The sequence below is a fragment of the Orbicella faveolata genome, unplaced genomic scaffold (genome assembly GCF_042242905.1).
Source record: "Orbicella faveolata isolate gen_17 unplaced genomic scaffold, um_ofav_v1 contig_35, whole genome shotgun sequence".
In the NCBI taxonomy this organism is placed as follows: Eukaryota; Metazoa; Cnidaria; class Anthozoa; order Scleractinia; family Merulinidae; genus Orbicella; species Orbicella faveolata.
In genome coordinates, this window is record NW_028301564.1 from 2,025,001 (window position 1) to 2,043,114 (window position 18,114).

At 39.7% G+C, this 18,114-nt stretch overlaps 10 non-coding genes across 10 annotated transcripts; 6 read left to right on the plus strand and 4 right to left on the minus strand.

The window, feature by feature from the left end:
* Nucleotides 1–4,767: 4,767 nt before the first annotated feature.
* On the minus strand, nt 4,768–4,840 carry Trnaa-agc (transfer RNA alanine (anticodon AGC)). Its single transcript has one exon. It is a non-coding gene; the product is annotated as a tRNA-Ala (tRNA).
* Nucleotides 4,841–5,829: 989 nt separating this feature from the next.
* Nucleotides 5,830–5,902, minus strand: Trnaa-agc (transfer RNA alanine (anticodon AGC)). Its single transcript has one exon. It is a non-coding gene; the product is annotated as a tRNA-Ala (tRNA).
* A 1,155-nt stretch (nt 5,903–7,057) lies between these two features.
* On the minus strand, nt 7,058–7,130 carry Trnai-gau (transfer RNA isoleucine (anticodon GAU)). Its single transcript has one exon. It is a non-coding gene; the product is annotated as a tRNA-Ile (tRNA).
* A 2,026-nt stretch (nt 7,131–9,156) lies between these two features.
* Nucleotides 9,157–9,229, minus strand: Trnaa-ugc (transfer RNA alanine (anticodon UGC)). The gene has a single exon. It is a non-coding gene; the product is annotated as a tRNA-Ala (tRNA).
* Nucleotides 9,230–9,806: 577 nt separating this feature from the next.
* Nucleotides 9,807–9,879, plus strand: Trnai-gau (transfer RNA isoleucine (anticodon GAU)). The gene has a single exon. It is a non-coding gene; the product is annotated as a tRNA-Ile (tRNA).
* Nucleotides 9,880–13,599: 3,720 nt separating this feature from the next.
* On the plus strand, nt 13,600–13,672 carry Trnaa-agc (transfer RNA alanine (anticodon AGC)). Its single transcript has one exon. It is a non-coding gene; the product is annotated as a tRNA-Ala (tRNA).
* A 342-nt stretch (nt 13,673–14,014) lies between these two features.
* On the plus strand, nt 14,015–14,087 carry Trnaa-ugc (transfer RNA alanine (anticodon UGC)). Its single transcript has one exon. It is a non-coding gene; the product is annotated as a tRNA-Ala (tRNA).
* Nucleotides 14,088–14,500: 413 nt separating this feature from the next.
* Trnai-gau (transfer RNA isoleucine (anticodon GAU)) lies at nt 14,501–14,573 on the plus strand. Its single transcript has one exon. It is a non-coding gene; the product is annotated as a tRNA-Ile (tRNA).
* A 3,111-nt stretch (nt 14,574–17,684) lies between these two features.
* Nucleotides 17,685–17,757, plus strand: Trnai-gau (transfer RNA isoleucine (anticodon GAU)). Its single transcript has one exon. It is a non-coding gene; the product is annotated as a tRNA-Ile (tRNA).
* A 276-nt stretch (nt 17,758–18,033) lies between these two features.
* Nucleotides 18,034–18,106, plus strand: Trnaa-cgc (transfer RNA alanine (anticodon CGC)). Its single transcript has one exon. It is a non-coding gene; the product is annotated as a tRNA-Ala (tRNA).
* The last annotated feature ends 8 nt before the right edge of the window (nt 18,107–18,114 follow it).

Below are 18,114 nucleotides of genomic sequence, written 5' to 3' on the forward strand. Positions count from 1 at the left end.
CTACAAACTAATTCGTTAGCTCAGTCGGTAGAGCGTGGTGCTGATAACGCTAAGGTCGTGAGTTCGACCCTCACACGGACCACGACTTTTTATTTTTTTTTTTTTTTTTACTTTTTGTTTTTTTGTTGTTGTTGTTGTTGTTGTTTTGTTACGTGATTCAAAAACATTTTAAAGCCGCTGTTGGTCTCTTTTTTTCAGCAAACGCCTCAAGGAAAACACTGAGAGCATTACCTGAATCTTGAACACAGGCTACCCTGGCTGAACTAGATTACAATCCTCATGTTCTATTGAGTCAATATTCTCTGTTTGAACAGAAAATTGAGCTACTTTAAATCTATTCAGTTACACCAACCGCAGTCACAACTTTCCATTGGCAAGAGCGTATTCCGGGGAATTAGCTCAAATGGTAGAGCGCCCGCTTAGCATGTGGGAGGTACCGGGATCGATACCAGGATTCTCCAAGGAACGTTTATGTCTCGTGATAACATTGGGGCTTTTTTTTTTTTGCCGTTTTTGTTGTTGTTTTTCCCCATTTATTATTTTTTGTGACAAGCCTACGGTAGAAATCCAAGTAGATTGTCGTAACGTTTTCCACAAAAAAGCATTTTATGTTTGCTTTTCTATTCACTAGAACAAATGTTCAAAGTCGTTTCCCGATATATAACGGATCTGTTAACCTTGCTGAACTAGCTTCAAATTTTCATGTTCTTTTGTGTCAGTATTGTCTGTTTCTTTCCTCGTTAAATGGATTAACCCATCACCACAGATGATGATCTACTAGATACCGTAATGGTAATATAAATCAGGTAAATCTCTAAATCTACTCAATCACGGTAATTTCACTCATAAGTTTCTATTATAGACGTATTCTGGGGGATTAGCTCAATTGGTAGAAACAAGTATAGATATAAAGGTCAGCTCTTAAATAGCTTATCGTATTCAGTTTTTCATCAGGCCATAAATAGGGTAGGAAAAATCGTAGATTTTGGTGTCAAATAGCGCAAGAGGGGCGGTACACCCCAAACCATATGTTTTTGGGATTAACTTCCCTCCCACCACTCCTCCCTGCCCATAAGTCGTTCGCAAACCATAAAAAGAGATATATAACCAATCCTATTATTTAGAAATTCGTTATCTGAAGTTACTTAACTCGCTATATAAAGGAAAGCAATTGTTTTATAACCAAAAGCAGAAAAAAACTGCGAGATTAGTTCAAATGCCATGCGCCCGCTTAGCATGCGGGAGGTACCGGGATCGATACCCGGATTCTCCAGTGATACTTCTTTTTTTTTCTAATGATAACAACGATCTTTCTTATCACTGAAATATTTTTTTTTATTTATTTAATTGCCCGTTTTTGCTGTTTTGTTTTGTTTTGTTTTTTTATCAGAGGCTTACCGCAGAACTCAAGGATCTGATTATCCTGCTGAACCAACTTCAAATTGTCATATTCTTTTGTGACGCCTTTGTATTGTCTGTTTCTTTTCTTGTTAAATAGACTAACCCATCACCGCAGATGATGATCTACCAGATTCCGTAATATAGATCATATAAATCTGTAAATCTACTCAATCACTACAATTTCATCCATACGTTTCCACAGTGGGATATGTTCTGGGGGATTAGCTCAAATGGTAGAGCGCCCGCTTTGCATGCGGGAAGTACCGGGATCGATACCCGGATTCTCCAAGATCAAGAGTTTTCCTACCCATGGTAACATTTTGTTGTCTTTTCTTTTCTTTTCTTTTCGCAGTTCTCTTTTCTTCATTTATCTGCTAATAAAACGCGGGGAGTGTGCCATGACTTGCTGCACAAAATCATTGTATTACTATCACTGCTCTCTACTGGAACTAGAACAAAAGTCCTTGTCGTTCAATCTCTATCTCCAGCAGCCGAAGATGGTGAAGATGACAACCTTGGAGTGTCTTATTACTCAAGTGATATGAAATACCTAAGGGAGTTTTGGGAACTGCCAAGTGCCCATTCTTTACCAAAGTAGATGGTAACATTTAAAATCCGCTCCTGCAGCAGACTCAAACTAATTTGGTTTTTATTTTAACAAATGCCCAACAGCAATTGGTCCCTTAGCTCAGTAGGTAGAGCGTGGTGCTGATAACGCCAAGGTCGTGAGTTCGACCCTCACACGGACCACGGCAATTTACTTTTCATGTGTTTTTTGTTACGTGGATTTAAAAACATTTTAAAGCTGAAGTTCGCTTCTTTTTTTCAGCAAACGCCTCAAGGAAAACAGTAAAAATCAAGAACTCAGTCGGGCTATCCTGGCTGAACTAGCCTACAATTTTCATGTCCTTTTGAGTCAGTATTCTCTGTTTGAACAGAAACATTGAGCTACTTTATATCTATTCAGTTTGGTAGAGCGCCCGCTTAGCATGCGGGAAATACCGGGATCGATACCCGAATTCTCCAAGGAACATTTTTCTCTCGTGATAACATTGAGGGTTTTTTTTATTTTTTCCGTTTCCATTGTGTTTTTTCCTCCATTTTTAATTTTTTGTGACAAGCCTACGGTAGAAATCCAAGTAGATTGTCCTAACATTTTTCGCAAAAAGCATTCTATTGCTGCTCTTCTTTTCACTGAAACAAAGTCCAAGGTCGTTCCCCGATCTATAACGGATCTGATGACCCTGCTGAACTAGCTTAAAATTGTCATAAAAGTGTATATATGAAAGATCATATATTTGAACTGCGGAGAATGATATAAAGACATGATTGATCATCTAGTTAACTGGGAGCTGTCCACTTTGTGAGTTCGTAATATACCCTAGAAGGTGAAGAATAAAAGTGTATATATGAAAATTCATTTATTTGAACTGCAGAGAAAGATATGAAGACATGATTGATCATGGGAGTTATGCGCACAACTTAAGCAGTTGTGGAATTTAAGCTCTCACACGGACCACGACTATTTTTTTTATATGGTATGGTGACTCAAAAACATTTTAAAGCTTATATTTGTCTCTCTGTTTTTAGCAAACTCTTCTAAGGACAACTCTGAGAGCATTACATACCTGAATCATGAACACAGACTACCCAGCCTGAACTAGCTTACAATTCTAATGTTTTGAGTCAGTTTTCTCTGTTTGAATAGAAAATTGAGCTACTTTAAATCACTTCAGTAATAGCAACTGAAGTTGAACTTTCGAACGTTATCGATTTTTCGATAAAACGATTCTTCTACTTTTGCAGCAGTCTCAAGTCATGTACTGGCAAATTAGAATCGAAACTTAAATTGAGCTTTTGTTATCTTAAAAAAAACAAATGGAGAATCCGGGTATCGATCCCGGTACTTCCCGCATGCAAAGCGGGCGCTCTACCATTTGAGCTAATCCCCCATTGTACAGATATTCCAATGAAAATAAGGCTATGTAATAAAATAAACTGATAATGCGAAGCTATATCCATGTTTTCGACAAATTTTGCTGAAAACGAAAAAAGATATTAACGCGCTACCTTTATTGTGATTTTAAAACACTTAAAAATGCTATTTTAAAATTATTCAAGAAGTGGTAATTTACCAGATAACATTAAAGAATTACTGTAGATCTGAATTTTGTATTTCGGAGTGAAAAACACCGCAACAATCCAACAACGTGAACATTTATTACCAGTTTTCATTGCATACACAAGTTGAACTTAGAACTTACGATCTAGTTTATATTCTTAGTTCGTCAAAACTATTCAGATAGCAGCAAACAACTGTTTTTTCATTTAGCTATGTTACATTTAGAAAAAGACAAATAAATTATCTTTATCTTAGAGAATCCGGGTATCGATCACGGTACTTCCCACAAGCAAAGCGGGCGCTCTACCGTTTGAGCTAATTCCCCAGAATACACCCCCCATTGGAAACTTATGAGTGAAAGAACTGTGATTGAGTAGATTTAGAGATATACATGATGTATATTACCGTATTTAGTAGAACATCATCTGCGGTGATGGGTTAATCCATTAACAAGAAAAGAAACAGACAATCCTGACACAAAATAACTTGACAATTTTAAGCTAGTTCAGCAAGGTAATCAGATCCGTTATATATCGGGGAACGACCTTGGACATTTGTCCAGTGAAAAGAAAAGCAGCAATAGAGTGCTTTTTGGCGTAAAACGTTAGGAAAATCTACTTGGGTGTCTAAACGGTTGGCTTCTGACAAAAGATGCAAAAAAAGAAAGAAAGCAACAGCAAAAACACGTTATTTAAAAAAACAATATTTAGCTGCGTAGCAAATATCATTTTTTCACTAGAATAAAAAAAAAAAAAACAGTATCATTGGAGAATCCGGGTATCGATCCCGGTACCTCTCGCATGCTAAGCGGGCGCTCTACCATTTGAGCTAATTCCCCAAACACAATGTTTGAATAGCAGATGGCCAATGCCTTAGATACTCGTATACTAAAAAACAAAACGTGAAGTCATGCTGTCAAGTAGAGAAAAAGTATCATTGGTAATGGTCTTTGTGAGGGTTCAAAACACAACCTCCGCCTTTCGGTCTTCTCTTTTCAGTTCGTGAGGTCGTTATCTTGGCCTTCCTCGGCTGCCGGAGACAGACAGCAAATAACCAAGAACCTTTCCTCTAGCGCCTGGAAATAGCAGAGTAACTATAGTCGAGTGATTTTGTGCAGGGAGCCATGGCACTCTTCCCACGTAGGTAACAGTAACTGGAGATAAATTAGGAAAGAAAGACCAGCAAAAAGAAAAGAAAAGACAAAAATGTTGCCATGAGTAGCAAAACGATTTTTGCCTTGTCCTTGGAGAATCCGGGTATCGATCCCGGTACCTCCCGCATGCTAAGCGGACGCTCTACCATTTGAGCTAATTCCCCAGGATATGTTAGTGATTGAAAGTTATGACTCCACTTGCTGTAACTGAATAGATTTAAAGTGGCTCAACGTTCTGTTCAAACAGAGAATGCTGACTCAAAACAACATGAGAATTGTAAGCTTGTTGAGGCAGGGTAGCCTGTATTTATGATTCGGGAAATACTCTCGGGTTGTCCTTAGAACAGTTTCCTGGAAAAAGAAAAAGTGACGAACATCAGCTGTAAAATGATTTTCAATCCACCTATCACAAAAAAGTAAAACCAAATTTTCGTGGTCCGTGTGAGGGCCGAACTCACGACCTTGGCGTTATCAGCACCACGCTCTGCCGACTAAGCTAACGGACCAACTGGTATTATACAAGTGTTAAACAAAAGACAAATTTGTAATCCACAGCAGGACCGGAGTTAAAATGTTACCATCTAATTTTGGTAAAGAATTACTGCTTGGCAGTTCGCTAGACTCCTTTCGGGTTTTCATATCACCCGAGTAATCAGACACTCCAAAGTCGTCATCTTCGCCATCCTCGGCTGCTAAAGAAAGAGAGTGAACGACAAGGGCCTTTGTTCTAGTGCCAGTAGATAGCAGAGTGAATGGCATACAGTGATTTTGTACAGGACGTCATGGTACACTACCCGCGTTTTATTTGCAGATAAAAATAACTGCTTAGAAAAAACAAAAAAACAAACAAAATGTTACCATGGGTAGCAAAACTATTTTTCTTGGGGAATCCGGGTATTGCTTTTGGTACTTCCCGCATGCAAAGCGGGCGCTCATTTCAGCTAATACCCCAGAACACATTCATCCGAATAGAAACTTATGAGTGAAATTACTCTGATGAACTAGATTTAAAGATTTACGGGATTAATATTGTGGTGTCTAGTAAATTATGACCTCCAGTGATGGTTTGTCCCTGTAGCGAGAAAAAAAAAAAGCAGAGACCAAAACAATTAAAATATCTTTGTTGTCACGAGAGGAAAAAAAAACTTGTCCTTGGAGAATCCGGGTATCGATCCCGGTACCTCCCGCATGCTAAGCGGGCGCTCTACCATTTGAGCTAATTCCCCGGAATACATTAACTATTTGAAAGTTGTGTCTCCAATCGCTGTAACTGAATAGATTTAAAGTAGCTCAAGTTCCTGTTCAAACAGAGAATACTGACTCAAAAGAACATGAGAGTTGTAAGTAAGTTCAGACAGGGTAGCCAGGCTGTGTTCGTGATTCAGGTAATGCTCTCAAGTTTGTCCTTAAGGAGTTTGCAAAGAAAAGGAGACGAATATCAGCTTTAAAATCTTTTTGAATCCACGTATCAAAAATAATAAAAATAAATATTCGTGGTCCGTCTGGGGATCGAACTCACGACCTTGGCGTTATCAGCACCACGCTATACCGACTGAGCTAACGGACCATTTGCTGTTACAAATTAGCTTCTAGAATACTGCAAGACTGGATTCTTAAATGGTCTTAAATGTTATCATCTAATTTCGAGAAAGAATGAATGTTTGGCGGTTCGCTAGACTCCTTCCGGGATTTCATATCACCCGAGACATCAAACACTCCAAGGTCGTCATCTTCGCCATCCTCGGCTGCTGGAGATATAGGGTGAACGACTAGGACCTTTGTTCTAGTGTCAGTAGATAGCACGGTGACTTTAATACTAGCCTGCAGAACAGGCGTATTAGCAGGCTCTAGCGCGATACACGAACGTATTGCGCTAGAACCCGCTAATCCGCCTGTACTGTAGGCTACTTTAATACAGTAATTTTGTGCAGGTAAATGAGGAAAAGAGAATTACAAAAAGGACAGAAAAGACATAAATGTTACTATTGTTGCAAAGAACTTGGCCTTGGAGAATCCGCGTATCGATCCCGGTACTTCCCGCATGCGAAGCGGGCGCTCTACCATTTCAGCTAATTCCCCGGAATACGCTTTTGCCATTTGAAAGTAGTGACTGCAGTTGGTGTAACTGAATAGATTTAAAATAGCTCAATTTTCTGTTCAAACAGAGAATATTGACTCAATAGAACATGGGAATTGTAATCTAGTTCAGCCAGGGTAGTCTGTGTTCAAGATCCAGGTATTGCTCTCAGTGTTTTCCTCGAGGCGTTTGCTGAAAAAAAAAGAGACGAACATCAGCTTTAAAATGTTTTTGAATCACGTAACAAAACAACAACAACAACAACAACAACAAAAACAAACAAAAAGTAGAAAAAAAATTGTCGTGGTCCGTGTGAGGGTCGAACTCACGACCTTGGCGTTATCAGCACCACGCTCTACCGACTGAGCTAACGGACCAACTGCTGCTATGTTAAAATAGGAAGTCAAATTAGTTTGTAGTCTACTGCAGGACCGAATTTTAAATGCTACCATTGACTTTGGTAAAGAGTGAGCGCGTGGCAGTTCGCAAAACTTTTTTCTTTCATGTCGCCCGAGACATCAGACACTCCAAGGTCGTCATCTTCGCCATACCCGGCTGCTAGAGATAGAGAGTGGACGACAAGGACCTTTGTTCTAGTGCCAGTAGATAGCAGAGTAACTAGAATACGGTGATTTTGTGCGGGAAGTCATGACACACTACTCGCGTTTTATGAGAAGATAAATAAGGAAAAGAGAACTACAAAAAGGAACGAAAACACAAAAAAAAAGTGTTACTATTGTTGCAAAAAAACTTGGCCTTGGAGAACCCGGGTATCGATCCCGGTACTTCCCGCATGCAAAGCGGGCCCTTTACCATTTGAGCTAATCCCCCAGAAAACATTCCTCAATAGAAACTTATGAGTGAAATTAGTGTGATTGAGTAGATTTAGAGATATGCATGATCTATATTAGGGTATCTAGTAGATCATCATCTGCGGTGGTGGGTTAATCCATTTAACAAGAAAAGAAACAGACTGTCACAAAAGAACATGACAATTTGAAGCTAGTTCAGTAGGTTAATCAGATCCGTTATATATCGAGCGACTTTTGACATCTGTTTCAGTGAAAAGAAGAGCGGCAATTGAATGGTTTTTGCGGAAAACGTTAGGACAATCTACATGGAAATTACCGTAGGCTTGTCAGAAAATATCAAATATGGAGGGAAAAACAACAAGAAAAACGAAAAAATGAACAAACAACGTTTCACTAATAGCAAATATCCTTATTTTCACGAGAAAAAAAAAGGTACTATTGGAGAATCCGGGTATCGATCCCGCTACCTCTCGCATGCTAAGTGGGCGCTCTACCATTTGAGCTAATTCCTCAGACAAATTTGGTTTTGGTTATAAAATAATTTCTGTCCTTAATTTAGCTTGATCAGTAACTTCAGATAACAAATTTGTAAGTAATGAGATAATCGATAGTACTTTAGAAATAATAAAAGAGAATCCAAAATTGGTTATGTCTTTCTTTCTATCATTTGTTTTGATCAACGCGTTAGATATTCGTACTGCAAACAAAAAAAGCTGAAGTCTGCTGTCAGCTAGAGAAGAAGTATTGGTAATGATCTGGGTAAGGATTGAACTCAAGACCTTGGCCCTTCGGTCGGCTCCTTTCAGTTCGTGGAGTCGTTGTCTTGGCCTTCCTCGCCGGAGACAGACAATAAACGACCAAGGACCTTTCTTCTAGTGCCGGGAGATATCAGAGTGGCTGTAGTACTGCAGGCGACTCATATCAGGAAGTAATGATGACACTCTACCCGCGGAGATAACAGTAACAGTAGATAAGTAGGGGAAAAAGACCAGCGAAAAGAAAAGGAAATACAAAAAATGTTGCAATGAGTAGCAAAAATGTGTTTGTTTTCCTTGGAGAATCCGGGTATCGCTTTGGTAAGCTTGTAATTCTATTTCTTGTCATTGCAGCAGCTGTTATTGTTTCGGGGCCAGGGGGCATTGTTTCTGTTGTTTGTTCTATTGTTTTCTCAAAAGGTTTCAAGCCCTTCATGTGAGGCCTTACGAGAGCTGTAACATGACCCGTTGTTGTTGTTGTTTTCAGTTTTTTGATAAAACGAGTCTTTTACTTTTGCAGCAGTCTCAAGTTCTTTTCTTGCAAATCGAAATCGTAACTTTAAATGAGTTTTTGTTGTATTAAAAAAAAAAAATGTGAATCCGGGTATCGATCCCGGTACTTACCGCATGCGAAGCGGGCGCTCTACCATTTGAGCTAATACCCCATTGTTACAGGATAATTGGAGAAAAAGGATTTCCACATCTGTCAAAAGCTACATAAAATAAAAACGGAGACTTCAATATGCTAAATTTACTGTCATTTTGAAACATAGTATTTTTAAAATGTTCAAGAAGATAAGTTAAATTTTGTTTTATGGAGGAAAAAAACTATGATCTGGAGAATCCGGGGATTGATCCCGGTACCTCCCGCATGCAAAGCGGACGCTCTACCATTTGAGCTAATTCCCCATTGAACGGGTATTTCAGTGAAAATAGATTTGTGCAACAAAATGAACTATTCATTATTGCGAAACTATTTGGAAGAACTGGTAATCAGGGAATTAATTTGCCAGATACTATTAAAGAATTACTGCAGATCTGAATTTTTGTCCTTTGGACACGCCACCTTTATGTTATTTTAAAATACTAAAAATACTATATGCTGTTTTTAAACATTATTCAAGAAAATAATTTGCAAGATATTATTCAAGAGTCCGACTGTAGATCAGAATTTTATCTCTTGGGGTAAAAGAGTATTTTTATTGTTTCAATTTTCGGGATTGAAGTAGAGAGCAATTTTCTCTGCTCTCTACTGGCACACGCTAGAACAAAGGTCCTTGTCGTTCACTCTCTATCTCCAGCAGCCGAGGATGGCGAAGATGACGACCTTTAGAGTGTTCGATGTCTCGGGCGATATGAAAGAAAAATCTTTGCCAACTGCCATGAGCTCATTCTTTACCAAAGTAAATGGTAGCATTTAAACTCCGGTCCTGCAGTACACTACAAACTAATCCGACTTCTATTTTAACAGTAGCGTGCTGCAGTTGGTCCGTTAGCTCAGTCGGTAGAGCGTGGTGCTGATAACGCCAAGGCCGTGAGTTCGACCCTCACACGGACCACGACAGTTTATTTATTTAGTTGTTGTTGTTGTTGTTGTGTTACGTGATTCAAACACATTTTAAAGCTGATGTTCGTCTCTTTTTTTCAGCAAACGCCTCAAGGAAAACACTGAGAGCAATACCTGGATCTCAGTTGAACACAGACTACCCTGGCTGAACTAGATTACAATTCCCATGTTCTATTGAGTCAATATTCTCTGATTGAGCGGAAAATTGAGCTACTTTAAATCTGTTCAGTTACACCAACTCCAGCCACTACTTTCAAATGGCAAAAGCGTATTCCGGGGAATTAGCTGAAATGGTAGGGCGCCCGCTTCGCATGCGGGAAGTACCGGGATCGATACGCGGATTCTCCAAGGCCAAGTTCTTTGCAACAATAGTATAACATTTATGTCTTTTCTTTCCTTTTTGTAGTTCTCTTTTCCTCGTTTACCTGCTCATAAAACGCGGGTAGAGTGCCATGACTTCCTGCACAAAATCATTGTATTTAGCTTAAAATTGTCAAGTTCTTTTGTGCCAGTATTGTCTGTTTCTTTTCTTATTAAAGGGATTAACCAATCATCACAGATGATGATCTACCAGATACCGTAATATAGATCATATAAATCCCTAAATCTACTGAATCACACTATTTCCACTAATAACTTTCTACTATAAATGTGTTTTGGGGGATTAGCTCAAATGGTAGAGCGCCCACTTAGCATGCGGGAAGTACCGGGATCGATACCCGGATTCTCCAAGGCCAAGTTTTTTGCAACAATAGCAACATTTTTTTGTGTGTCTTCTCTTTCCTTTTTGTAGTTCTCTTTTCCTTATTTATCTTCTCATAAAACGCGGGTAGTACTAGTGTGTCATGACTTCCTGCACAAAATCACTGTATTCCAGTCACTCTGCTATCTACTAGTGACACTAGAACAAACGTCCTTGTCGTTCACTTTCTATCTCTAGAAGCCGGGGATGGCGAAGATGACGACCTTGGAGTATCTGATGTCTCAGGCGATATGAAAGAAAGAAGTTTTGCGAACTGCCACGCGCTCGTTCTTTACCAAAGTAAATAGTAGCCTTTAAAATCCGGTCCCGCGGTAGACTACAAACTAATTTGACTTTTATTTAAACAATTGAGAAACAGCAGTTGGTCCGTTAGCTCAGTCGGCAGAGCGTGGTGCTGATAACGCCAAGGTCGTGATTTCGCGCCTCACACGCACCACCAAAATTTATTTTTTGTTTTTATGTTGTTGCTGTTTTTGTTTTGTTTCGTGATTCAAAAGCATTTTAAAGCTGATGTACGTCTCTTTGTTTTTCAGCAAACGACTCAAGGAAAACACTGAGAACATTACCTGAATCATGAACACAGGCTACCCTGCCTGAACTAGTTTACAATTCTCATGTCCTTTTGAGTCAGTATTCTATGTTTGAACAAAAACAATTGATCTACTTCAAAACCTATTCCGGGGAATTAGCTCAAATGGTAGAGCGCCCGTTTTGCATGCGAGAGGTACCGGGATCGATACTCGGATTCTCCAAGACACCCTTTCTTCTCAGGACAACATTGGGGCTTTTTAAAATTTTTTTCGTTTTTGTCGTTGTTTCTTTCCTCCATATTTTATTTTTTTGCGACATGCCTACGGTAGAAATCCAAGTAGATTGACCTAACGTTTTCCGCAAAAATCATTCTATTGCTGCTCTTCTTCTCACTAAAACAAATGTCCAGGGTCGTGCCCCGATGTATAACAGATCTGGTTATCCTGCTGAACTAGCTTCAAATTATCATGTTTTTTGTGTCAGTATTGTCTCTTTCTTTTCTTGTTAAAGGGATTAATCCATCACCGCAGATGATGAATTACTAGATACCGTAATATCGATCATATAAATCTCTAAATCTACTTAATCACAGTAATTTCACTCATAAGTTTCTATCAGCAGTATATTCTGGGGGATTAGCTCAAATGGTAGAGCGCCCGCTTTGCATGCGGGAAGTACCGGGATCGATACCCGGATTCTCCAAGGCCAAGTGTTTTTGCAACGTTTTTTGTAGTCTCTTTTCCTTTTCCGGTTTTTTTCCACTCTAGTCTTGAGGTGGGTATGTTTAATAGAAGAAGCTACTTTTTCTTCATCATCATTGAGACCATCAATAAAAGCCCTTCATAACTTATGTTTACGATCTGAAACAGGTATAGATATAAAGGTCAGCTCTTAAATAGCTTATCGTATTCAGTTTTTCAGCAGGCCATAAATAGGTAGGAAAAATCGCAGATTTTGGTCTCAAATAGCGCAAGAGGGGCGGCACACCCCAAACCATATGTTTCTGGGATTAACTCTCCCCCCCCCCCCCCCCCTCCTCTCTGCGCATAAGTCGTTCGCAAACCATAGAAAGAGAGATGTAACCAATCCTATTATTTAGAAATTCGTTATCTGAAGTTACTTCACTCGCTATATAAAGGAAAGCAATTGTTTTATAACCAAAACCAGAAAAAAACTGGGAGATTAGTTCAAATGCTATGCGTCCGCTTAGCATGCGGGAGGTACCGGGATCGATACCAGGATTCTCCAGTGATACTTCTTTTTTTTTCTAATGATAACAACGATCTTTGTTATCACTGAAATATTATTTTTTTTGTTTTGTTTTGTTTTTTTTATCAGAGGCTTACCGTAGAACCCAAGGATCTGATTACCCTGCTGAACGAGCTTCAAATTGTCATGTTCTTTTGTGACGGTATTGTCTGTTTTTTTCCTTGTTAAATAGACTAACCCATCACCGTAGATGATGATCTACTAGATACCGCAATATAGCTCATATAAATCTCTAAATCTACTCAATCACAGTAATTTCACTCATCAGTTTCTAAAGTGGGATATGTTCTGGGGGATTAGCTCAAATGGTAGAGCGCCCGCTTTGCATGCGGGAAGTACCGGGATCGATACCCGGATTCTCCAAGGCCAAGTTTTTTTGCAACAATAGTAACATTTATGTCTTTTCTTTCCTTTTTGTGGTTCTTTTTTCCTCGTTTATCTGCTCATAAAACGCGGGTAGAGTCACCTGATTTCCTGCACAAAATCACTGTATTGCAGTCACTCTGCTATCCACTGGCACTAGAAGAAAGGCTTTCCCTACCCATATCAATATTTTTTGCTCTTTTCTTTTCTTTCCGCAGTTCTTTTTTCCCCATTTATCTGCTTATAAAACGCGGGTAGAGTGCCATAATTTCCTGCACAAAATCATTGTCACTCTCAAAGTCGCTCTGCTATCTTTTGGCACTAAAACAAAGGTCCTTGTCCAAAAACATTTTTGCTACTCGTGGCACCATTTTGTCTTTTCTTTTCTTTTTGCTGGTCTTTTTTCCTTACTTGTCTACAGTTAGTATTACTTACGCAGGTAGAGTATAATGACTTCCTGCGGCACAAAATCACCGCAGCGCAGACACTCTTCTATTTTCGGGCATTTTTCGGTGTCATGGTCGTTTACTCATTGTCTCCGGTCGTTTAGTTTTTATCTCCGAAGGGCCAAAGTTTTGAGTTCAACCTTTACGCGGGCCATTACAATACTTCCTTTTCTCCACATGACAGTATCTCTGTCATTGGTCGTAACCAATTCCATAAGTAACCATAGAAACAGAGATATAACCAATCTTATTATTTGGAAATTCGTTATCTGAAGTTACTTAACTCGCTATATAAAGGAGAGCAATTGTTTCATAACCAAAGCAAGAACACACTGTGTCTGGGGAATTAGCTCAAATGGTAGAGCGCCCGCTTAGCATGCGGGAGGTACCGGGATCGATACCCGGATTCTCCAGTGATACTTCCTCTGTTTTTTCTGATGACAACAACGATATATGCTATCACTGAAATATTAGTTTTTTTTATTTAATTTGTCATTTTTTGCTGTTTTGTTTTCTTTTGTTTTGTTTTTATATTAGGAGCTTACCGTGTAGAACCCAAGAATCTGATTACCCTGCTGAACTAGCTTCAAATTGTCATGTTCTTTTGTGACAGTATTGTCTGTTTCTTTCCTCGTTAAATGGATTAACCTATCAGATGATGATCTACTACATAACGTAATAAAGATCATGTAAATCTCTGAATCTACTCAATTTCTGTAATTTCACTCATAAGTTTCTCAAAAGGGATATGTTCCGGGGGATTAGCTCAAATGGTAGAGCGCCCGCTTTGCGTGCGGGAGGTACCGGGATCGATACCCGGATTCTCCAAGATCTAGATTTTTGCTACCCATGGTAACATTTTTTTGGTCTTTTCTTTTCTTTACTTTTCTTTTCGCAGTTCTCTTTTCTTCATTTATCTGTCAACTGATAAAACGCGGGTAGTGCGCCATGACTTCCTGCACAAAGTCACTGTATTCTAGTCACTCTGCAATCTACTGGCAACTAGAACAAATGTGTCAAAGGTCTGTGTCGTTCACTCTCTATCTCCAGCAACCGTGGATGACGAAGATGACGACCTTGGAGTGTCTGATGACTCGAGCGGTGTGAAATACCTAAACGAGTTTTGCAAACTACCACGTGCTCATTCTTCACCAACGTAGATGGTAGCATTTAAAACTCCGCTCCCGCAGTAGATTACAAACTAATTTGCCTTTTATTTTACCACTTGCGCATCAGTAGTTGGTCCGTTAGCTCAGTCGGTAGAGCGTGGTGCTGATAACGCCAAGGTCGTGAGTTCGACCCTCACACGGACCACTACAATTATTTTTATTATTTTTAATATGTGGATTTAAAAAGATTTTAAAGCTGATGTTCGTCTCCTTTCTTTCTGCAAACTCCTTAAGGACAACCCTGAGAGTATTACCTGAATTATGAGCACACCCGGGCTACCCTGCCTGAACTAGCTTACAATTCTCATGTTTTTAAGAAGATTACGACATTTTTTAATTTATAAGACATGTTTCGATGTTACTAACATCACCGTCAGTTACAGAATATTTGAAAAACCGTTGGGACTGTATAACAACTAGGCGAAACATGCATAATTAATTGTGATTAAGCGACAAAAATAGATTACATATTTGAGTGAGGGATACCATGACCTCAAGCTTACCTCCTCCGATCTCAAACGTCTTTTTTCATTTGCTATTGCTGAAACTCACTTTTTGTTCAAAGGTTCCTTTTATTACCAGATTGATGGGGTTGCCATGGGTTCACCCCTAGCTCCCGTCCTCGCCAATCTCTTTATGGGTCACCATGAAAGATCTGGTTAGAGCAATATCAAGGTCTTTAAGTTCCATTTTATCGTCGTTACGTGGATAATAAGTTTTGTTTATTCCACTCAGAACAGGACGCCATCGCATTTTTCGACTATATCAATAGTCAACATCCGAACATGCGCTTCACGATGGAGAAAAAAATTGATCATGTTTTGCCCTTTTTGGATGTCTTAATCGACAATACCCACCATGGTTCCGTTGTCACTAGTACCTTCCGTAAGAAGACCTTCACGGGTCTGCTCACCAATCATCTTAGTTTCGTACCTCTGTCATACAAAATCGGTCTTATCAGGACATTAATTGACAGGGTTTTTAAAATCAACAATACTTGGCTGGGCTTCCACAAGGATATTATGAAACCAGTTTTCATTTTCAGAATCTTTTCCCCGTTCATCTCATCGATAAATGTGGGGGGTTAGCTCAAATGGTAGAGCGCCCGCTTTGCATGCGGGAAGTAGCGAGATCGATACCCGGATTCTCCATGCTTCCCAAGGCAACTTTTTCTTCTCATCTTTTCTTTTTGCAGTTCTTCTTTCCTCATTTATCTGCTCATAAAACGCGGGTTGTGTGCCATGAAATGCTACACAAAGTCACTGTACTACAGTCACTCAGCTGTCTAGTGGCACAGGAACAAAGTTCCTTGTCCTTCACTCTCTATCTCCAGCAGCTGAGGGTGGCGGAGAAAGAGACTTGTGTCTGATGACTTCGGGTGATATAAAATACCTAAAGAAGTCTAGCGAACTGCCAAGCGCTCCGGCATTCTGTGTCAAAATTAGATGGTAACATTTAAATTCCGGTTTTTCGGTAGATTACAAACTAATTTGCTTTTATTTTAACAGTTGCGTAACAGCAACTGGTTCGTTAGTTCAGTCGGCAGAGCGAGGTGCTGATAACGCCAAGGTCGTGAGTTCGACCCCCACATGGACCACGAAAATGTCTGATAATTTTTATGATACTTGGATTCAAAATCATTTTAAACCTGACTTTCTTCTCTTTTTTTCCAGCAAACTCTTCTAAGGACAACCCTGAGAGTATTAACTTAATAATGAACACAGGCTACCCAGCCTGAACTAGATTACAATTCTCCTGTTCTTTTGAGTCAGTATTCTCTGTTTGAACAGAAAATTGAGCTACTTTAAATCTATTCCATTAGAGCAACTGGAGTCACAACTTTCTTATCGCAAACGTATTTCGGGGAATTAGCTCAAATGGTGGAGGGCCTGCTTAGCATGCGGGAGGCTGCCTCCTCCGCAAGCTTTTCGTATTTTTTTCTCAGCGCGGAGAGCGATTGGGAGACTGGGAGTGAGCAAAAGGGCGCGAGCGGGAGCTGGTAGCGAGTGAAGAGCACGAGCGCAGGGTGTGATTCCCTGCGCCCCTACTCATACTCATAGTTAAACATACTATCCCGCGGGCGACTGGGGACGAGGCAGTGCCGGAGGTACCGGGATCGATACCCGGATTCTCCAAGGAAAACAAAAACATTTCTGCTGCTCATGGCACATTTGGTCTTTTCTTTTCTTTGGCTGGTCTTTTTTCCCTCATTTCTTTACTGTTACTGTTACCTACGGGGGTAGAGTGTCATGACCTCCTGCCCATGATCACTGTACTACAGTCACTCTGCTATTTCATGGCACTAGAGGAAAGGTCCTTGGTCATTTACTCTCTGTTTTCCTGACCGAGGAAGGCCAAGTTAACGACCCACGAACTGAAAGGAGCCGACCGAAGGGCGAAGGACGTGAGTTCAACCCTCATACAGACCATTACCAATACTTATTTTTCTCTACCTGACAGCAGAACTTATCATTTCTTTTCATTATACGAGTCTCTAAGGCTATTGGTCAACAGCAATTCCACAATTCGATCGCAAACCATAATGTAACCATAGAAAGGGAGAAATAACCAAGTTTGGATTCTCTTTTTTATTTCTAGAGTTCGGATGCAGAGATTATCATCTGTCTTATTTAGAAATTCGTTATCTGAAGTTGCTGAACAGGTAATATAACAATTATTTTGAAACCAAAGGAAGGGAAACTGCGTGTGGGGAATTAGCTCAAATGGGAGAGCGCCCGCTTAGCATACGGGAGGTACCGGGATCGATACCCGGATTCTCCAATCATATTTTTTTTATCTCGTGACAAAAACGATATTTGCTATCAGTGAAATATTGTTTCATTTTTAATTTGTTCCACGGTTGTTGCCGTTGTTTTCTTTCTTCTTGTTTTTTTTTTGCTTTTTGTCAGAACCCTACCGTAGAAACCTAAGTAGATTGTCCTTAAGTTTTCCGCAAAAACTATTTTTTGCTGCTCTTCCTTCACTGGAACAAATGTCTAAGGTCGGTCCCCGATATATAACGGATCTGACCCGGGGTGGGGGGGTACTTCCTTATATGGGCTATATAGATATGTTTGGCGAAAAAGGGTATGGTTTTTTTCGTCATTTGGTCAGAAATAGGGTATGGAGTTTGCTTATTTTGGTCTCAAACAGGATATAGAGTTTTTGCAGTCTAGTTTTGAATTGGGTTTTAAACTCCGGTCCTGCAGTAAATTACAAACTAATTTGCCTTTTATCTTAACACTTGCGTAAAAGCGGTCCGTTAGCTCAGTCGGCAGAGCGTGGTGCTGATAACGCCAAGGTCGTGAGTTCGAGCCTCACACGGACCACGAATATTTATATTTATTTTTATTTTTTATGATGCGTAGATTTAAAAACATTTTTAAAGCTGATGTTCGTCTCTTTTTTTTTAAGCAAACTCTTCTTAGGACAACCTTTACTGCATTACCTGAATCATGAACACAGGCTTCCTTGCCTGAACTAGCTAACAATTCTACTGTTCTTTTGAGTCAGTTTTCTCTGTTTGAGCGAAAAAAATTGAACTACTTCAAATCTATGTAGTTACAGCAACTGCAGTCACAACTTTCAAAAGGCAAACGTATTCCGGGGAATTAGCTCAAATGGTAGAGCGCCCGCTTCGCATGCGGGAAGTACCGGGATCGATACCCGGATTCTCCACGGATCTT